Source organism: Ambystoma mexicanum, chromosome 6p (genome assembly GCF_040938575.1).
Source record: "Ambystoma mexicanum isolate Mex_15411 chromosome 6p, UKY_AmexF1_1, whole genome shotgun sequence".
In the NCBI taxonomy this organism is placed as follows: Eukaryota; Metazoa; Chordata; class Amphibia; order Caudata; family Ambystomatidae; genus Ambystoma; species Ambystoma mexicanum.
In genome coordinates, this window is record NC_090935.1 from 758,947,431 (window position 1) to 758,963,212 (window position 15,782).

Here is a 15,782-nt window from a genome sequence, read left to right on the forward strand (position 1 = left end):
CTGACTCCCACGGAGGCGCTGGCCTGGTTCGCGCTGCTGTGACCTCTTCTAAGGTGATGCGCAGGGTTTGGAAGACGGACTGGACCGGGCCCCCAAATCTGGCTTGCCTGGCTCGCAGAAGTATCCTTCTGTAGGCGAAAATAGGGGATTAACTGTCTGCGGGGTAATGCAATCGGCCTTCCACTTTCCCCTCTCACCCTCCTTGAAACCCTTCTGTGATTTCTCGTAGCGTCTCACCTTAGGGTCTGGAAGGACGAGCTCTCCATCCTGCTTCTGATGCAGGGGCGCGTTGGTATCCAGTTACTTCACTGGATTTTCGGATTGGTGAGAACCAAACTTGCTTGGCTTCCAGGTAAGTTTTTTGATAAGAGGTTCCCCTTGTGTCCATGCATTAATGTACTAATGCTAGTGTCTTTTTCCCCATAGGGGCCGGGGTACGGAATGCCGGGGAACAGGCACCGACCCGAGATGAGAGGTGAAATCCTTGTCGAAATCAGGACGTCTTTAATGAGGGTTTTTTGGTAATGTCTTTTCATTCGCTCATTAACGCTGATGTCTCTTTTTCCCCTTAGGGGCCGGGGTCCGGAAATGCCAGGATGCGGCGCGGACCCGAAATGAAGAGGGAATGAATCAACAGGTAAGTCTTAACATGGAGATTTAGCTTTCCTTATTCCCTTCTCTCTCTCACCTTTTGTTCTGGTGTTTTTCTCCCTAGGCGCTGGGGCGTGACTGCGAATCCGGATGATCGCTGCTGAACATGGAGGGACCCTGTAAAGGTGAGTGGAATGCGGCGCTGCAGCGATCGACGCGATGAGCTTTTAAATAAAAGTCTTCCTTTTCAGGATTGACGGCGAGATGTTTCCGGGATGCGGATTTAGCAGGTAAGGACTTTTCCTTCTTCTGTTCTCTTCTTCTCTTCCTTTGCAGGTGATCCAGGATGCTGGCAGGCGTGGCAGAAGTCAGGATGCAGGAGCAGACACGGTGAGCGTCCAGCTGCTAGATGCAGAACAACGCGAAGCACGTGTGGCTGTTCGGGTGGGGTTTAAATAGCCTTGGAAGAAGTTCCAGGTATGTATCCTTCCTCCAATCAGGTATGTATCCTTCCCTGACCACGCCCGGATGGTAAATTAGTCCCATAGGTAAAGTAGTTCCTTTCAGGCCTCAAGGAGGCCGGGATCCTGCAGCATGGTCTGCATCAGGTAAGTGCACCCAAGCATTCCCATAATGAGCCTGGCGCCTATGGCGCCAGGACTGATGTCTTTTATGAGCCTGGCGCCATAGGCGCCAGGACACTGTCCAAAGGGCTCCTATATGGGGTTGCTGGGTCCTTCCTTGGGGACTGGATGTCCGCTTTCGGGGACGCCGGGCTTGAACCGGCTCCCCGGGAGCGGGCATCACGACAGCACTCCCCCCCAAGGCCCCTCCCAAGGTTGTTCCCTCTGGGGGTTTTGGTTTGTCTGGGAAGAGTTGGTGGAATTTCCTGACTAATCGAGGTGCTGGGTTCCCACGACCTCTCCTGAGGTCCATACCCCTTCCAATCAATTAGGTAGAACAGTTTTGACCTAAACATTTTTGAGTCTAAAATGTTCTTCACTTCGAATTCGGGCTCCCCATCTATTAGACTAGGTTCTGGAGGTTTGAGTAGTCGGGTTCCGGGTACCACTGGTTTCAGAAGTGACATGAAAAACAGGGTGAATTCGCATACTAGCTGGTAAATCAAGTTTAACAGCCACTGGGTTAATTATTGCCGTAATAGAATAAGGTCCCAGATATTTTGGGTTAAAAGTTCGAGGCCCTTTGAGTGGTAAATGTCTGGTAGCTAACCACACTTGATCCCCAATCTGATACGGAGGTGCTTCACTCCGATGTAGATCAGCATTCTCCTTGTATTTTCTCTTGGCTTGTTGTAAATGCATAGTTGCCTCTTTGAAGGCTTGGGTAATTGTAGAATGCAGATGTTCTACTGCAGGCATTCCGAGGTTCTGAGTTGAGTCAAGGTTTGAGGTTCGAGGGTGATGCCCAAACAAAGTATAAAAAGGACTGTGGCCAGTTCCAGAGTGTACCGAATTATTATATGCGTATTCGGCTATCCAAGGAATGTCTTTCCAGTTGCTTTCAGATTGCTGTGACATACAACGTAAGTACTGTTCAAGGGTCTGATTTGTCCTCTCGGTCTGACCATCGGTCTGAGGGTGGTGACTGGTCGATAATCTTACGTCGATCTGCGCCATTTGACAACATTTGCGCCAGAAGTGGGAAATTAATTGGCTTCCCCGGTCAGAGATTAGTATAGATGGGAATCCATGTAGCCGTACAATATTTTCAAGGAATTCTTTGGCTAGGACAGAAGCTGAAGGTAAACCTTTCAAAGGAATAAAGTGGGCCATTTTGGAAAACAAATCCACAATTACCAGAATAGTATTGTACCCCGAACAAGGAGGCAGGTCCGTAATAAAATCCATTGATAAGGTGTGCCAGGGTGCTGGCAGTATGTCTAGAGGTTGAAGGAGACCGGCTGGTCTTTTCTTTTGACTTTTATTTTGGGCGCAAACACCACAGGACATCACAAAAGATTTAACATCTTTTCGCCAAGAGGGCCACCAAAATTGTCGTTTCACCTTTTCCTCTGTCTTGGCAATACCGGGGTGTCCCCCTATTAATGTATCATTATAACCGGAAATAACTAGTTTGTGTAATTCCTTATGTGGCAGGAATAAGCGTCCTTGGAAATAAGGTAAACCATTATCTATGGTAAAGTCTGATCCCTTTTGTATCCAATCCTGTAAGGTTGTTGGGTCCAGGAGTTGTTTCACTCTGGCTTGAATGTCTTCAAGCGTCTGTAACAAAGTCATGCCTAGAATCCTCTGTTCGGGAATTATTGGTACTGGTTCTGAGTTTGTATCAGATTCTCCCATTCCAATTCGGGATAAGGCGTCTGCTTTGCCATTCTTGCGGCTAGGTCGATAGGTAATCACGAAATCAAATTCAGCGAAAAACAAAGCCCATCGGAGCTGCAGTGATGACTGAGCCTTGGTGGTTTTCAAATACTGTAAATTTCAGTGATCACTGTGATGGTATGTCGAGCGCCAAGCAGATAATGCCGCCAGGCTTTAAAAGCGGACTTAATGGCTAACATTTCTTTGTCCGTGATTGCATAATTAACCTTGGGTGCCAAGAATTTTCTGGACCAAAATGCTACGGGATGCAGTTGGTTGGTTTCGGGATCTCTTTGGGACAGGACAGCTCCCATGGCTAGGCTGGATGCGTCAGTCTCGACGACATAAGGGAGATCGGGACGCGGGTGTTTCAATATAGGTGCGGAGGTAAACTTAGCTTTTAAATCCTGAAAGGCCTGCTCGGCTTCTTCAGACCATTCAAAACGTTTATTTTTCCTCAAGAGTGCAGTAATGGGTTGTACCACGCGTGAAAATTCCGGGATAAACCTGCGATAGAAATTGGCAAAGCCGAGCATGCTTTGAACCCCTTTTACAGAGCTAGGTGATGGCCATTTGAGGATGGCATCCACTTTTCTTGAGTCCATTCGGACTCCTTTGGGTGTCAGGATGAAACCTAGAAACTCGACTTCTGTGGTATGGAAAACACATTTCTCCAATTTAGCAAATAGTTTGTGTTGGTGCAGTTTTTCAAGTACTGCCCTGACGTGTTTTCTGTGATCAGATTCCAAAGAGGAGTACACCAGAATGTCATCGATATATACGACAACACAAACATCGATGAGTTCCCGAAGGACATCATTCATGAAGTATTGGAAGGCAGCCGGCGCGTTACACAATCCGAAAGGCATCACCTGGTACTCGAATAATCCGTATTTAGTACGGAAGGCAGTTTTCCATTCGTCGCCTTCTTTAACTCGTACCAGATGATAAGCCCCCCGGAGATTTAACTTGGTGTATATGCAAGCGTCCTTCACCTGGTCAAGGAGTTCAGGGATCAGAGGCAGAGGATAACAGTTTTTAACCGTTATCTGGTTCAATGCGCGGTAATTGATACAAGTTCTAAGGTTGCCTTCTTTTTTGGGCACGAAGAACAAAGCCGAGGATGCCGGGGACTTTGACGGGCGAATAAAACCATTAGCTAGGTATTGATCCAAATATTGTCTCAAATGCAGGTTCTCAGGTTCGGTAAGGGCATAAATCCTGCTACAAGGGGGTTGTGCACCGGGCACCAGATCGATTTGGCAATCGTACGGTCTGTGAGGAGGTAACGTGTTGGCCTGTTCCTTTTGGAAGACGTCCTGAAAGTCTTGGTATTCTGGAGGTAGTTGCATGGAGGCAGAGGTTACAGATGCTAGATTAATCTTCAGGTTTTCTGGGTAGCAGGTTTGTGTACAATCCGGGAAGGTTATTCTCTTAGCTCGCCAATCAATTCGAGGATTATGTGTCTCTAACCAAGGGATTCCAAGAATAACCTGAAACTGTGGAGCCTTGATTACATCAAATACAACACCCTCCTGATGGCCGTCGGGACCAATAAGAGTCACCTCAGTAGTGGAATGTGTTACCGGTCCAGAGGCAATTTCAGGTCCATCGACTTTGGTGATGACATCTTTGCTGGTTTTAGGACGGAGAGGGAGGTTAATCCTAGAGACCAATTCACGATCCACATAGTTTCCAATAGCCCCACTATCGATGCATGCCTTTATTGCATGCAACCGCTTAGGCTGTTCTGGATCTACGAGAACCATTGGCACAATGAAATGCGAGGTCTGAGAGTTAGTTTTCAAGCTCGGCAAGCGGACCCCTACACTTGTCGGGCGGAGTCGTTTCCCGAAACAGAGTCTTCATGGTTTTTATCAGCGACTCCTACCGTCTTTCGGGGAAGTTTTGCCGGGAAATCTCGTAGAAAGTGTCCAGAATTCCCACAATAAAGACATAATTTTAACTGCCGCCTCCTTTCACGTTCCTTTTGAGTTAAGGGTCCTTTAACCCCTCCAATTTGCATAGGCTCAGAGACATCAACTCCCTTGGGATTAGCATGGGTCTTGACCAACTCCCGGGTCTCAAACCTGGACCGATCTGCTTTTCTGTTTTGAAATCTGTGATCCAATTGGACCACTAAGTCTATATACTCTGTGCATTCTTGGGGCGGATTTACAACTTGGGCCAAGACATCTTTAAGTTCTCCGCGTAGGCCTCGATAAAACAACGTGACTCTTTTATCCTCTGGCCATCCCGTTTCCACAATTAGTCTATTAAAGGTTGCAATATAGGATAGGAGGTCCTGATTGCACTGTCGCAGGGATAGAAGTTCGTCATCCAGAGCCTGCCCCTGAGAGTGTCGAGCAAATAACCTTTCCATGCTTGCTTGAAACCTTTGAAAATCACGGAGAATCGGGTCATCTTGAGTAACCAGTGGAACTGACCAATCGGCAGCGCAGCCGCTGAGATATGACAATACAAAGGCTACCTTGGTCTGATCATTAGGGAAGGCCCCAGGTCTGCATAGGAAGTGCAAACGACACTGATTCATGAATACGGCGAATCGTTTGGGGTCCCCAGCAAAGCGTTCGGGTGGGGCCAGCGGCATGTTTCCAGGTAGATTCATCTGCACAGGGTTACTGGAAACCACAGGAGCGGGGTTCCCTCCGGAACCGGGTAGAGGAGTTTGCCCAGCTTGACCTTGCAAAAGCTGTCTGGCCAAGTCATCAGTTCTTTCCTTTGATATTATTAATTCCCTCCTGAGGGCATTAGTCTCTTGACGAGCGGCATGTACTTCGGCCCGTAATTCCCCCAGTAATTGGCCCAACTGATCAGTCTCAGAACTTTCCATAGCGCCTGGGTGGGAATTTGTAGGAAGGCTTCGCGTTCTGTAACGCTCACCTGACTCCCACGGAGGCGCTGGCCTGGTTCGCGCTGCTGTGACCTCTTCTAAGGTGATGCGCAGGGTTCGGAAGACGGACTGGACCGGGCCCCCAAATCTGGCTTGTCTGGCTCGCAGAAGTATCCTTTTTTTAGGCGAAAATAGGGGATCAACTGTCTGCGGGGTAATGCAATTGGCCTCCCACTTTCCCCTCTCACCCTCCTTGAAACCCTTCTGTGATTCCTCGTAGCGTCTCACCTTAGGGTCTGGAAGGACGAGCTCTCCATCCTGCTTCTGATGCAGGGGCGCGTTGGTATCCAGTTACTTCACTGGATTTTCGGATTGGTGAGAACCAAACTTGCTTGGCTTCCAGGTAAGTTTTTTGATAAGAGGTTCCCCTTGTGTCCATGCATTAATGTACTAATGCTTGTGTCTTTTTCCCCATAGGGGCCGGGGTATGGAATGCCGGGGAACAGGCACCGACCCGAGATGAGAGGTGAAATCCTTGTAGAAATCAGGTAAGTCTTTAATGAGCGTTTTTTTGGTAATGTCCTTTCATTCGCTCATTATCGCTGATGTCTCTTTTTCCCCTTAGGGGCCGGGGTCCGGAAATGCCAGGATGCGGCGCGGACCCGAAATGAAGAGGGAATGAATCAACAGGTAAGTCTTAACATGGAGATTTAGCTTTCCTTATTCCCTTCTCTCTCTCACCTTTTGTTCTGGTGTTTTTCTCCCTAGGCGCTGGGGCGTGACTGCGAATCCGGATGATCGCTGCTGAACATGGAGGCGCCCTGTAAAGGTGAGTGGAATGCGGCGCTGCAGCGATCGACGCGATGAGCTTTTAAATAAGTCTTCCTTTTCAGGATTGTCGGCGAGATGTCTCCAGGATGCGGATTTAGCAGGTAAGGACTTTTCCTTCTTCTGTTCTCTTCTTCTCTTCCTTTGCAGGTGATCCAGGATGCTGGCAGGCGTGGCAGAAGTCAGGATGCAGGAGCAGACACGGTGAGCGTCCAGCTGCTAGATGCAGAACAACGCGAAGCACGTGTGGCTGTTCGGGTGGGGTTTAAATAGCCTTGGAAGAAGTTCCAGGTATGTATCCTTCCTCCAATCAGGTATGTATCCTTCCTCGACCACGCCCGGATGGTAAATTAGTCCCACAGGTAAAGTAGTTCCTTTCAGGCCTCAAGTAGGCCGGGATCCTGCAGCATGGTCTGCATCAGGTAAGTGCACCCAAGAACTCCCATAATGAGCCTGGCGCCTATGACGCCAGGACTGATGTCTTTTATGAGCCTGGCGCCATAGGCGCCAGGACACTGTCCAAAGGGCCCCTATATGGGGTTGCTGGGTCCTTCCTTGGGGACTGGATGTCCGCTTTCGGGGACGCAGGGCTTGAACCGGCTCCCCGGGAGCGGGCATCATGACACCACTCACCACTCGCTTTTCAACTCCTGACACTCAGGATCATCTCCCCCTCCAAACGGCCACCTTCGCCTTCGGTCCGCTCAGCACCTGTGGAAACCAGGAGGGACTTCATGAAAGAGGGGCCCCTCCCACCTATATCTTCTTTACTTGCAAGTTTTCTATATCGGCTACTCTCCACAAATCCTCCAGCTAAATGGCAGAGGGCGCCTGATAGTCTGTAATCTTAAAAGCCTACTGGGTTGATGGGTCTTTCTATAACCATCCTCTGCTTCCAAGTGAACCCGAGGACCGGGTCCTTTAAGACAAGGTAACAGTATCTGAGATGGATGGTGGGGATGCAGAGCTTACTCATACATCAATAATCCGACCAACATACGAAGTTGGCAAAAGTAAGACTGTTTTAATAACAAGTCTTTAAAACAGGCAGTGCAATGGACATCAACAGATGTTCGCTCCACATAATCTAAACACATTTCATTAAAAAATTACCTTTATAGCAATCATTCATCATAAGTGATGTCAAACTATGTGGTAAATAGGAAAACCTACTAGGGGTTGTGGTTGGTTTATGGGGAACATCTACATATACTTTCTATGGGATACAGGGATGTGATTGGGTCTCTAGGATCAGGTGGACAACTAAGCCCATCCCAAGTGCAAGTCATCTTCCGTGTCAGACTAATACACAACATACAACTGGCGTCTCAAACTATAGGGCTCCTTAATACGTGGCCTTCTACAATTGGTTGGCACGCTGGTACCCTTCTGGAATATTCCACTTGCTAGCAGCATGCAAGCTGGTACCCGAGGTGCTAGGAGGGTTGTCCTGTCCATGCCTTCCCACCCAATTAGCCCAACATCCATCATCACTCCTGCAGTCTGCCATTCAATTAGCTTCTTTGAACTCGGCATTGCAGAGGCTCAATGTGCCCGATAATAAAAGGGAGTGTGGCATGGCCTTATTTCAGGTCTCGGTGTAGCTCGCCCCAAAGTCTATTTTCATGTGACCATGCGACTGGAGACCACGTTTTTGAGCTCTTTGTTGTATTTAACACTAGAAAATGAAGAAATCTTGGCACCCTCAGGGGTCTTCGTTACACCTCAAACAGGAACTCAGCATGCTTCTCACATTATTGTATCTTCTCGAGTATATGGCAAGGCGCTCAGCGGTCCCAACTCTTGACACTGTGCCAGACAAGCCTTTCTCAAACCTTCTTTCACCGTCAGCTATTTTTATCTGGCTGTGCCACACTTCCAGCCCCTTCATTCACGGGGTCCAAGTTTGCTAAAATGCGTCGTGGATCATCCAGATTCCATACATTCCTATATAGCCATGTAGTTATGGTTAAGTATTACCTAAATCAGGTAAATTCCCAAGCTTTTTTTCTTGGGGTATCAGAACTCAAAGGGAATTCATTCAAAGTAAACAACACAAAAGGTGAGTCTGATTACCCCTCTTTCCGTTGCCCTGATGTCTTGCTGTGACGCTCAGTTACAAACTAGACATATCCCACTCTGCCGAGTCTCTGCAGTGTTGCGAAAAGACCTTGCATTTTGCCGGTAAGCAGATGTACCAGCTATCATAAATCATGGGGGCACGCAAAAGGTGCCTTGCTAACTCCTAAGTGTCGTTAAGATTTTGTTCTAACTGATGCATGTTTTGTGTCTTTATGACCCTGTTAGGAACCCTAATGCATCTGTAGCCTCCTGACATTGCACATGGGAGCCAGCGCGCAAACTCACAGTGTGTGTCTGAACAATTTATTCCGAATTAGGGCACTTATCCCCTATCCTGCATTGCATTCTCCTGCCCTTCAAGTGGGGTAAGCAGAATTTATTTTACATTAGCCACCCTTCCACTCGTATCTATCCATTTCTATGAGTCCCAGAGAGCACATTCCTTGAAATACAAGGTTTATCAGACCAATGTGGACTATGAGCATGGTCCTTAATTTTGTGATAGATAAAAGTTTTATTAGGCAGCACAAAGATTTATTCTGGTTTGTGATACACTATTTATTTGAGAAACTGTGAATGCACCAAGTGAATGTTTTGTTATGCAGAAACAATGACAAGCTTGATGAAATGTAGCTTTTGCCCTTCCCTGTTTTTTCCTTTGTTTTTTCCTTTCCCCCCACCCTCTTCCCTTCTTTCCCTTTCCTTTTACCTTATGTATTTTGGGTTGTGAGGTCTAGGATTTTCGACTCACCTAGCCCCCTTTTTACAAGTAAATGTGACACATGAGACCTGTTGACAGTTTCTTTTGTTAAGAACAAAAGCAAATTTGGCCTTGTGTAGAACATTAGATTGGAGAAGTATTTGTAAGAGTCTGGGTTACTATTGAGCCCTGAATTAAATGAAAGAGCTAGATTAAGAATAGCTCGCTTACGTTGCCTTGATGCTGTACTTTTTGTTTTAGTGACGACTGTACATTCATGTCATGTTGTGTTTTGTTTTAACATTGGTATTGTGATTACGTTGACATGTATAACTTGTAATGTTATTTAGTGTTTGGAAATCTTTTTTGAACCCATGTAATGAATGAGGCCTGTAACTTATATGTGGTATGTGTTTTATATATTTTTTGTAGAAAAGTGGTCATGCTCATCAATCCTGGGGTATAGAGTCTTTGTTGAACTTTTTGAAGGAATCGTGTCCTGAAGATGGCCTAAGAAATGAGAGATCTAAGACACTAGAGATAGTGTCTGAAACAAGAAAATGGCCGAAACATGTCGACATTTATCTGAAATACTCGTATGATTGAACTGTGGGATTTCTATACAAACAAAGCATTTGTGTGTTGTTTGCACCCCCTGTTCCATGAGTGCTTTTGTATCTTGGTTTTTAACAAATTTTGTATGGTCTAATTGTGTAATTTTGTATGTGGGGCATTTGTCGCCCTTTTTTTATCTACAATATTAAAAAGTGAATTTATTTCTGTGCCTGTTTTGGGTTCATGATGTCCCGTAATAGCAAGATGGGATATGTCTAGTTTGTAACTAAGTGTCACGGCGACACATCAGGGCAACGGAAAGAGGGGTAATCAGACTCACCTTTTGTGTTGTTATGGTTAAGTTGCTGTTTCCATTGGAAGAGCACTTTTTGAGCGGCTTATAACTTCGCTCCCCCTGGACGAATCCTCACCAAACTTCGCAAAAAAAGTATACAGCCCACTCTGAATTTTTCTGCAAAGTGTGGTGAGGATTCGTCCAGGGGGGGCAAAGTTATAAGGGGGGTCCCAAAACTTCTTTTCCCCATAGACTGAATGGGGAAAAAACTTTGCTCGCGCCTACAGCCCAAACCGCTGGACGGATTTTCACCAAATTTGAACCAGGAGTAGCGGCTTTGTCCCGAAAGCGTGCTTTTGCAAATTAGGTGAAAATCCATCCAGTAGTTTCTTTAAAATGACCAAAAAGTAGGTTAAAAAAAATTAGTGATATCTGTGTTCGGTCCGCGGACACACTTCCCTGTTCACTCTGCAGACAGTGTCCTGATTGGCCAATCGGCTTACGTCATGTCCGCGGACATGCGACGTGCTCGCTGATTGGACGGCGTAGAGCGTGAAGCGGGTCAGATTTTCGGACGTCCGCGGACAGCGCAGTGAAACTTGGTTGAAAAATTGTATTTAGTAGAGTGTATTGGTGTCTAAGAGTGTTTGGAGAGGGTGGAAGAGTATGAGATGGGTTAAATGTTGCATTTTTTTATGTGGTAGACCCTCTTGTTGTGTTCGATTCGTCTGCGGACAACACGGCTGTTCTGAAATGTTCTAAATAAACTAAATGGGGGTGTTCTGAGGACGCAATATGTGTTTGTGCTGTTCGCAAGCAAGCTGAAACTGTTTTAAGAACACTCGCGGTGTCAAGAAATGTCCTTAAGTAAAGAAGTTGGGGGTGTCCTGAGGACGCTGTCCGTATTATTCGCTGGCAAGCTGAAAGTGTTCTAAGAACACTCGCGGTGTCCTGAAATGTTCGTAAATAAACAAAATGGGGGTGTCCTGAGGACACTGTCTGTATTGTTCGCTGGCAAGTTGAAAGTGTTCTAAGAACACTTGCGGTGTCCTGAAATGTCCTTAAATAAACAAAATGTGGGTGTCCTGAGGCCGCTGTCCGTATTGTTCGCTGAGAACGTGAAAGTGTTCTAAGAACACTCGCGGTGTCCTGAAATGTTCGTAAATAAACAAAATGGGGGTGTCCTGAGGATGCTGTCCGTATTGTTCGCTCGCAACTTGAAAGTGTTCTAAGAACACTTGCGGTGTTCTGAAATGTTCGTAAATAAACAAAATGGGGGTGTCCTGAGGACGCTGTCCGTATTATTCACTGGCAAGTTGAAAGTGTTCTAAGAACACTCATTATGTCTGCGAACATCAAAAGTTCCCATAAGGCATGGTTAAAATGTTTGACTTTATGGGTGTGATATGCTGCGGTGGTTGTGGCCAGGGCATAGAGTCTTGGGAGCATGGCCATTAGTCCATGCACCCAAGACTCTATGCCCTGGCCACAACCACCGCAGCATATCACACTCATAGTGGCTTATAACTTTGGGATCCAAAAACAAATTTATAAGGAACAAAGTTATAAGCCACTATGGGTGTGATATGCTGCGATGGTTGTACTTATTATAATATACTTACTGTTTGGTTTAGTAACTGGAGTACATGTATTTCTTGTTCATTTCTGTGATAAAAGAAAAGATCATGTTAGTATTGGTATTTTGTAAATATTTATAACATTGAATAATCGACATTTTTTTTACCCTCATATTTAGTACATTACAAACCAGTGTACTGTGCAATTTGCTCAGTTTCTGTGTTTGTTGCTAAAATCATTGGGTCTGTGGGAGAAAAAAAATATCCATGTTGGATTAAAAAAAAAACTTTTTTGTTATGCTACAGTCTATTTGTTTGTTTGTTTTCAGTGTTCACTTGTTGTTTCTGGCTAATGCTCTATATATTGGCTTGTTGCTGATTTTTGGAGCAGTTACATATTATTTATTTGTTTGGATATTGTAAAATTTTGTAGCAGTTAGATACCAGTTGGCGTATTCTAACTGTCTATTTTTTTAAATATATTTTAGTGGTATTGATTTATCTGTTTGGATATTGTTAAATCTTGGGGCAGTTAGATAGCAATTTGCATATTCTTACTGTCTATTTGTTGATATAATTTAGTGGTATTGAATAATTAGTTTGGATATTGTAAAATTTTGGGTTAGTTAGATACCAGTTGGTGTATTCTAACTATCTATTTTTTGCTCTAATTTAGTGGTATTCTTTTATCTGATTACTTGTTGTAGAATCTTTGGGCAGTTAGATACCTGTTGGAATATCCTAACAGTTTATACTTGTTTACTACACGTTTAGTTAAGGTTTAAGTACAGTTTAGTTAATACATTTTGGTTTTAAGAACATTAAATAAGCGTTTGAAAGATTTGCTGGTAATCTCTGCTTTAGAGTAATGGTACTATCATTACATTCAAACCATCCACATTTCTTTTTTATATATGCAGTATAGTGACCTGAATTGGTTGTGGCTCCTGTGTGGTAGATTATACCTATTATTGTGAAGGTTTTCTTACCAAGTGATACTTGACCATGTGTGAATCCAGTCAGCTTGCAGTTGTTTTTGGTACCATCTGCATTGTAACGTAGAAGCATTAGTATTACGTATTTACTATGTGTTTGTATTAATAAGGTGGAGCGATTATCCGAATTGCAGGTAGTACATAATCTACCATGGTTTGCATTTTGTACAAGTTGCTGAAATGGAATGTATTCACAATTAGGTATTGATATTTATACAAAGAGTTCATTGGGGATTTGTTCTTGTGTCACATTGTTGCAGAGAGTGCATGTATGTCTCCACATGTATGAAATCTGTCTTCCTTCTTTGACAAAGTACCTGGCTTACTTTCCCTAATTGGTTCTTTTATGTTTGTGGTACTTGATGAAGTTTTAGTTTCTTTTACTATCTTTGGAGGATTTGCAGTGATATCCTGTTGCATTTCTGTTTGATTTAGTTTTCTTTTACAACGTTTTACTTTTTGTGGAACAGAATATGTGTTTAGATGGGGGGTGTGTAGTGAGCGAAGTCTATTGTATTCTAAAATGCAAGGAATATTAGCGTTTACTTTACTTGCATCAACGTTGATTAGAAATAGACTGTCAAGTGTACGTAAGCGTGATAGTGCTACGTAGCTCACGCCTTCTTTAAAGATTGTGTTACCGATGTCTATCATTGCCTTGTCTAGGGTAAGACCTTGTGATTTATGAATGGTGACTGCGTATGCAAGAGTTAGAGAAAATTGTTTTCTGCGTACATACATGTCTTTGAATAGAAGGAATCGAGCTGTTGAGCGTCCTATCCTTTTTACTTCTGAAAGTTTGTCAAAGAGAATATTGACAAACTGAATTTTGTTGTCACGTGGGTATGTTTGAAAGCCAACAATAACTAGTCCTTGGTCCACGTCAAGGTTACGTTTAAGCATTACTCTGCAATTGAAGGGTCATTTTAATATCTTTTCCAACCCAGCTGTGTTGGAGATTGAATTTCCTAAACTATTTAGTCTTGTTGTGGCTTGCTCACACATGGGTAGTGTCATACCATGTACATCTAGTTTGTCTGTGGCGCTAATTTCCATTATTGGTTGCATTTCTTTATTTAACATTATTTCATTGAATTTGAAACAGCTTGCAAGAGTTGGCATTAAGGCCATACAATTGACATTTTTATGGGCTAATTGTTCCATAACGTCTGTAGCACATGCATTATCGCCATAAAGTGCATGAATGTGCCGGGTTTTCAATATTGCTTGTGCTTCTTTAGATAGTATACCAACTCTAACACTTTTTAAGATGTTGGCATAAGTGTGATCTGCAGATTGCCGCATGTTTTCTGTTAATTCTCTGTATTGGAAATGTTGCCAAAGGTTGACATTTCCAATGCTGCCAACAGTTTTACGGCAGAGTTTGTGTCCTAATGTTTTAAAAATAGGCTCACCTTTTACTGGTGTCAATTGAAGAAGATCTCTGAAAACACTGTGTTTTCCTGCAAAGAGCTCTTCGTAGTTTGTTTTGAGTACTTCTTGTAATCTGAGGTGAATCAAAGCCAACATTAGGTTGGACACCATGCTCACTTCATCTATTAGCAGCATTTTCATTTGTTTTAATACTCTGGGTAGTTCCATTGCAGCTTCTGTAGAAAGTTTGTAATAGTCTAATTTGTTTTGGTGTTCTACTGGCAGGAGTAGTAATCGGTGTAAAGTGACACCGCCTATGTTGTAGGCAGCTAAACCTGTGGGGGCAGTGACAACAGCTGACAGTTTGTCGTTTGTCAATTGTTGAAGGAACTTACTGATGATTTTGCTTAGGAATGTTTTGCCAGAACCAGCTTCACCACTGATGTACAGTAGTATAGGTTTGTAATTTTGGCAGGTGCATTCTTTGTTTTCATGTTGTACACCATGTGCAATTTCTTTTGTTACTTCTTGAAAAATGCTACATTGCTCATTGTTTAGTTTTGATTGTGGTATAGTTAAGTCTTCTTTAACTTCATACTGACACATGGCGTTTTCTACTTCTGTCATAGCTAATCCTGCCTCATTTGTTATTAGTGGTTCTCCCAGTGGTTCTTGGCTTCCTGTTACAGAAGGTTGACTACTGTCAGGAGTGTCCTTATCTAGTTGGGCCTGCAGTTCTTCTTCGTGTTGCTGTTCATTGTGCAACATTGTTTTGTACTGTGTAAAGTTTACATCAGTCATAGTGCTTTCACTTGCTTTGAAAGCGTCTTCATATGAGTCATAGTTATCTAGTATTTCTTCTTCTTTTCTCCATGGTTTAAAGAGTTGTAGCAGGGACATGTAATATAGTTCTTTATGTTGAGGAGTCTTTAATGACAATTTGATATGATTAATTAAATTTGGTTTGATGAGTTTTACTAAGCTGCCTTCACAGTTTGTCACTCTGTATTTACCTTTGTTTTCATCAGGTTTAATATTATTTTTGTATGTGAAGTTTTGGGCTATGTGGTATAGACACATGGTTTCCAAAGTATTACTTCTGTTTGGGTAGTATGTGCCCAATAAATTGTTTTTTAAAATGTCTTGGCTGTTGGGATCATGTTTGGCTATTGTTTCTATATCTTCGTATGATTTTAGAACTCTTTTTCTAGATTTAGCAAGACCAAGACTTAGCCATACTATATTTCAGATTTACCATACAATGCACTACCAGTTAAACGATCTGCTGAAACATATCGTGCAACTGCAGTGGAATTGTCTGCAATGTACTGCACATCTATGTTTGCATTCCATAAGTGGGCAATGATTGCATTGTAATCATTGATTCTTCTTCTTCTGTTCTTTTTATGTAATATGTATTTTTAGGTGACTTACCTTTAACACTATGTCTAACTGAAGACATGAGGTTGTTCACTTGACCTGTATTTGTAACCCGTCTAGGGAAACCAAAGCAGCATTTGGTGTAGTATTTCCCTTTATTTTTGTATTTGCAACAACAATATTTGCCACATTTGTGTCTTTAAAAT

The 15,782-nt window shown here is 43.7% G+C and overlaps 1 long non-coding RNA gene across 1 annotated transcript in view; it reads left to right on the forward strand.

Annotated features, from left to right (window-relative positions):
- The window catches only part of LOC138510971 (uncharacterized), a 49,150-nt gene extending 38,973 nt beyond the window's left edge, over positions 1-10,177 (forward strand). Inside the window, exon 2 of the long non-coding RNA XR_011280504.1 lies at positions 9,833-10,177. This is a non-coding gene — a long non-coding RNA (uncharacterized lncRNA). The remainder of the gene's footprint in view (positions 1-9,832) is intronic.
- Positions 10,178-15,782: the final 5,605 nt, after the last annotated feature.